The sequence below is a fragment of the Pteropus vampyrus genome, unplaced genomic scaffold (genome assembly GCF_000151845.1).
Source record: "Pteropus vampyrus isolate Shadow unplaced genomic scaffold, Pvam_2.0 Scaffold66, whole genome shotgun sequence".
In the NCBI taxonomy this organism is placed as follows: domain Eukaryota; kingdom Metazoa; phylum Chordata; class Mammalia; order Chiroptera; family Pteropodidae; genus Pteropus; species Pteropus vampyrus.
This window is the reverse complement of record NW_011888847.1, coordinates 6,019,312-6,025,501: the sequence shown is the minus strand read 5'-3', so window position 1 is coordinate 6,025,501 and position 6,190 is coordinate 6,019,312. Positions and strand designations below refer to the sequence as shown.

The 6,190-nt window shown below is 45.8% G+C and overlaps 1 long non-coding RNA gene across 1 annotated transcript; it reads left to right on the top strand.

The window, feature by feature from the left end:
• Positions 1-61: 61 nt before the first annotated feature.
• Positions 62-2,642, top strand: LOC111740617. The gene is made up of 3 exons (XR_002780696.1): positions 62-163; positions 479-565; positions 1,901-2,642. It is a non-coding gene; the product is annotated as an uncharacterized LOC111740617 (long non-coding RNA).
• Positions 2,643-6,190: the final 3,548 nt, after the last annotated feature.

The window sequence follows — 6,190 nt, the reverse complement described above, 5'->3', positions numbered from 1 at the left end:
ATAGGTTAAATGAGAAAAATGAACGTGCTGGACAAGAGCCAACGTTGTTTTCCTTTCTCCAGGTAGCGCTACTGTCATTTGCTTTCCTACATCTTCCCGCCCGCCCTACCATGGCCTCTCCAGTCTAATTCGCGGGTGGAGCTGTCCCGGGCCGGCTTTACAGGTAGGCACAGTAGGTGGCTGTTTCCCGTTGGGGCCTGCTCAAGCCTGCTCCCTCTAGGTCTAAAAAATGCCTTAAGGTCCGACGTGAGAGTCCTCGGATTAAGCATTGCCCTCTAGGTTCTTGAAACGCTTGAAGGACAATTACTAAAATTTTTATGTGATGTCATCGCCACCTGAGAGCTGCCAGAGACTAGTGATTAGGACAAGTTAAAGTGCGGCCCCCGACCCGATAATGGGTGCGCAAACGTGGGTACATGCGGGTCTGAACAGACAATGGGCCACCACGTACTCCTCGGGCTCCTCTTTCAAAGTGCAGATCACGTGGAAGAGGAAACATTCAGTCTTAAACCCTTTGGAGGAGCAGCGAGGAAATGCAGAGCCAGAGTCCGGGGCGACTGGAAGGGTGAGATCCGCTTTCCCCACCGCCCACACCTGCCTCACCCACGCCCAGGACCGCCGTAAATGTCACACTAGGTGCGGTTGGAAAGCCCCGGGTTTCACCGGGCCTAACCACTGCCTGCATTGCAGACGCAGCACGGAAGAGCCGCTCTGCCTCGGTGTTCCCTAAAATGGCACCTTGTTTTGATTTTGTAACTTCCATTACAGCCAGAGTCCCAAGGCCAAGAATCAGCCCTTGCAGCAAGATATTCGCCCCCCGCCCCCCTCGTTCCCAATTCCCGCTACAGCCACAGACCGCATAAATCCAGGTGGAGACAGGTCCAGAAACACAGGTGCTATAAATATCCCAGTCCAGCCAGGAGACAGCTCTCAGGCAGCTCCTCCCCACCCACCCTCCTCGGAGCCCAGCACTTCAGGCCATTGCGGCGCTGCAGGCCGGTGCCCCGCTGAGGGAGGGGCGGACTTCATCTGTAACCGAGGCCTGCCTTCCCCTTCCTGTTTCCGAGACACCGTGACTGTGCCCAACCTGAGGATTTTCCCTCTACTCAGGATACACCTCCCTAACCCCCAATGGCAGACTGCTCCCTCCCTCTCGTGGTACCTATTTTTAGAAGGCTTCTCCCAGGGACCCCATGCCGTGACCAGTCTTTAAAAAAGGCTTCCTCGCTGGAGATGGATGAAGAATGCTGCCTTTGGTCGGAAGGCAACAACCTAAATCAGATTTACAATTTAAAATTTGATTTTAAATTTTTTGGTAGCACTTTTTGTTTGGGGAAAAAAAAAATAGGCTGGAAGCAGAGTAGATTGAAAAGAAGGAGAGGAAGAAGCTTGGAGCGTATGCAAAGGAGGGCTAAAGCCCACCAAAAAGAGGCTTTCCCATAGGGCTGGTTCCCAGGAGCTTAATGGGACTTTCTGAGCCAATCTCCAGGGCCTGGGGCTTGGTGGGTTGCAGCTAGTTGAAAAGGAGCCTGTGGGCAGCAAGAAACTCCACTGAGAAAAAGGTTAATGAAGTTCTTCCACCTAGGGCTAAGAATACAAAAATTGTCCCCAGGAAACCCAGAGACCTGATGCCTTAGGGTAAAAAGAAGCATGGCAGATTTGAAGATGATGAGCGAAACAGATCTGAACCACCAGTTTTCAAATGTGGTTGTAAAAATAAGCTTTAACTAAATAAATAAATCCCTATTTTAAAACATAGTGGGTAATCCTAAAAATGAAGTCACATCCCTCTTCCAAATGGGGGAGCTTACTCATCAGTCTCTGTGCTAAGGAAGCACTCTTGCAAGCTCTGTCTCACTGAATGCTACTTAGACTGTACTATTAATTCCCCATTTTACAGATAAGGAAACTGAGGTCAGAGAGGGTAATTAGCCCAAGGACACCCAGCTAGAAGACTGTTTTGAATCCAGGGATCTGACTCTAGTTGTCACATGTTGAACCTCTACTGTGGGATCATCAACTCCACTAGTATCTCTGGCCAGAGATGGAAATGACTCCACTACAATCTTCAGCTGCCTTTCACAGTAAAGACCTTCCTGTAACTCTCACCTGCCTCCAGCGGACCTGAGTGATTGTACCCTCATTGAACTTAGTGGCTTTCCTGAGAGACCCAGGCAACCTACCCACAAGACACCAGTGTTTAGAGGAACAAACTGTCCATAGCAGGATTCCAAATAGACTAGACGTAAGTCACCAAGACCAGAATCAGCGCTGAACCAGCCCTTCCTGTGTGATTTCAGGACCACAAGGAACCTCAAATGGCCTTTTTACTGAAAATCAACCATAAAAGAACCATTGTGCTTAACACAGAACCAGATGTGTGCTTAAATTTACAGGTCACTGAATCTCATCTTTGGTGACCCAAAGATATATTTTGTCTGGCTTTCCTAGCATTTTTTTAAAAAATTGAGTCAATTACGAAACATTTAAAATTGGAAGATTACAAGGAAATATCTGGATTTTTTAGCTCCCCCCACCCAGATCTGAAGATCTGGCCACACTGAAATGTGCACTGCAGTCCACCACAGTCCTGGCCATCTCTTCCCGTCTTTTACTCCCACTCTACCGCTTGGCCGATTGGCATCTGAATTTGCTGACTCTCATCTCCCTCATTAAAACATAGATATTCACTAAAGAGGTAACGATTGAGTCTAATTAGTCTCATTCCAATATGAATATCTTTTCCTAAGAGCTGTTGAAATTAATTGAGGTAAGTTAAGGTGAGGTAGGAGAGAAAGTGGGTCTCCCCCAGACAAGGCATCGGGCCATCCCCAGAGCAGAGCAGAGACTATTTCTAGGGTCCTAGAAGATTACAAGATGAGAAATTGGTGTTCAAACAGCTGTCATGTATGTACAACAAAAACATCACCTGTTTCCCAGGAGCTCATCCTTTTTATTTAACTTAGCAAACACCAAGCTTTTATTAGTATCCTGGGCTCCCTTCCCCAAACCTTCTGGCAGTGCCTTGGGTAGTGTCCAGAAGCAAACCCTGGAGGTGATTAGAGGGCTGCCGACTCAGGCTGTGAGCGAGCCCAAAGGAATGGCTCTGGCTTTCGACCAGGACAGAGCTAAGTCCAAAAGAATAGCTGAATGAAGATGAGGACCAAGTGATTAACTGGGGCCTGGGCAGCCAGGAACTGAAGCACGATCTCATTCACCAAGATGGTGAGCAGCTGTGTTTTCTGAAATGTGGACCATGTGAGGGAAAACCATCTTCCCCGAATTTGGAAGCTCTTCCTGACAAAGCAGTTTATTGCGCAGGCAGAGAGGAGAAGAGGTTTTGTATGGAGATATGGGGAGGGATGTGATGGCCTTAGCCCGAAGGTCTGATAGATCTCAGAGCTGCCTCGACCTCCCTAAAATGCCCATGTGGGAGATTTTCGGCTCTGTGGATATTTGAACTTAGATCTTTTTCTTGCGGTAGCTCATGTGACAAAAGAGTAACCCAAGTGTCAATAGAGCCCAAGACGTGTACTTGGGTGGGGAGGAGGGTAGGTAGATGTGATGAACTACTTTTAGGGCTTACATAGAAAAGGAAGTTCTGTAATCAGAGACAGGAAAATTTGTCTAACCTCTTTTAAAGCTAGCGGATAATATGGCAGTCAGAATTGTCCAACTGCTGGGTGCACTTTGCAAGCTGTCTCGCTGAATGCTGCTTAAACTGTACTGTTAATGGAAAAGGTGAAAATATAGAGAGCACGACAGAGGGAGGAGAGTCTCCTGGTGGGGAGTTTCCAGGCTGGGTCAGGTTATGGTCAGTTCAGAGAGTCTCCCCTAACTTTCCCTCATCATCAGGTGGAAAAGAGTTCCTGAAACCCCTTCTGCACCCCAACACTCAGTCTTGCCACCATCATCGGCCTTGCATCCAGTGACACAAATCTCATGTCCTTGTTCTTGTTTTTTATGTCAGTCCTAACATCTCCCTGATCTCAGATCACCTATCTCCAGCTCTCTAATCTCCATGAAGCCCTGTCTTGTCCCTAGTCCATGTTCATCTCCCTCCCCAAATCCTGAGACTCTTCTTCCAATTTCTCTATTTCACACCTCCACACCTAGCTAGAGAAAAACACACAGCCAACTGCTTGATCTCACTTTGAATGAATGATGATAAAACTCAAGTGCTGCCCAATAGTCACATTTATATTTCCTTGATCCATTCACTCGCCTATGCTCCCAGATGACAGTGTCATAATTTTCTCTTCTCAAGCCCTTAACATTTCCTTTTCATCCTCACGCTCAGCTGTTAATTGGATTCTTTTTTCACTGGGAAAATAGAAGCGACCAGGAGAGAACTGTGCAGATTCTCACCATCCATCCCATTTATCCCTTGTCCAGCAGTTGCATCTTTAAACTTTTCTTTCCACCTATTATCAGAGATGACCCATCCATCAAAAGCAAATTCCTTCACTTGTGCACTCAATCCAGTCCCTCTCACCTGCTCAAGAACCTTACTTCAGCAATTCTCTCCTAATTATCACTCCAATGGAGCATTTCCGTCACACAAACGTGCTATTACTTTTCACATCTTAAAAAACAACCAAGCCTTTTAGTGACTGCACTTCCCTTGGCAGCCTCTGTCCCATTTGTTCCCTTCTAGAGCAAATGTCTCAAAAGAAGTATCTATATTTGCTCTGCCCAGTTCTTCTCCAGTTCTCACTTAAGCCAGACTCATATCAGGCTTATATCCCCCATCATTTCACAGAAATTGTTCTCGTCAAAGTTACTGTGACTTACATGTTACTAAATATAATGGCCAATTCTCAGTACTCATTGATTAATAGCATCTGATGCAATTGACCACATCCTCTTCCTTGAAACACTTTCCTCACTGGGCTTCCAGACATTTCACTCCCTTGGTTTTCCTCCTACCTCATTGCTCCCACCTATTCAGTCTCTTTTCCTATTTCCCCCTCTTTTCCCTGACCTCTAAAGGTTGAAGTGCCCAGGTCTCAGACCCTAGTCTTCTTTTCTTTTTTTCCACCCCTTTTGATGGTCTCATGCAGATATGTGGTTTTAAATACCATTAATATGCCATGACCCACATTTATATCTCTATCCCAGTCAGTCCTCTTCCCTGAACTCTAGACTCATATATTCAACTTTCTGTTCCATATCTCCAAGCTCAAGATGTCCAAACCAAATTATTGATGTGCTCTCCCAAACTTGATTTACGTGCAACCTTTCCCATCACAACTGATAGCAACTCTATTCCTGCCATAGCCTCCTATCAAGTCTTCCTGCTTCTACTCTTGCCTTCGACACAGCAGCCAGAGTGGTCCTTTAAAAACAAACCGTAGGTCATATCACTTCTCTAATTAAAACCCTTCAATAGCCTTTTCCCCACTCTTTTTTAGGGTAACTCTTCAATAGCTCTTCATTTCTCTCAGTGTAAAAAAACCACAGTCTTCACAATGACCAAAAAGGTTCCGTACTGTCTACCCACGCCGCCTCTCACCTCTCTGTCTTTCTCTTCTGATACGCGATTCCTCACTCATTCTGGAAGTCCTTACTGTCTTTACTATCCCTCAGACATACTAAGCGTGTTTGCACATTGAGGCCTCTGCTCTGCCTGAACACTTTTGCCCCTTGACAAACTTTTCCACTCCTCTAACCTCTAGATCCCACCTTTTCAATGAGGCTCACCCTGACCACCCTGTGTGATACTGAAACTTGCCCTTTCTCCTACATGCCAACACTCCTGATCACCTTTAACCTGCACAATCTTGTTCCTTTTTGTCCCTATGGCACTTGTTACCTCTTAACATACTATGTAATTTATATATTTGCTATGTTTATTGCTTATTTTCTATCTTCCCCCTGACCCCCTAAGGGATCTTTGTCTGTTTTGTTCACAGATATATTTTCAATGTCCAGAGCAGTACCTGGTACATGGTAGGGAGACAGTACATATATATTTTTTTGAATGAATGAATGAATGAAAAGAATTCAGATAGGGATTTATTTCCTTGGCCACCAGAAATGACCAGGCCAAGAGCAAAGGGGAGAATAGAACTAGAAAGAGCAATTGGAGTTGACTATCAACATATGATCCGTGAGCAAAGTCAGGTCAAGTCAAAACCAAACTGTGTTCTTATAATTACTGGGTGGATGGATGGATGGGTAGGTAGAT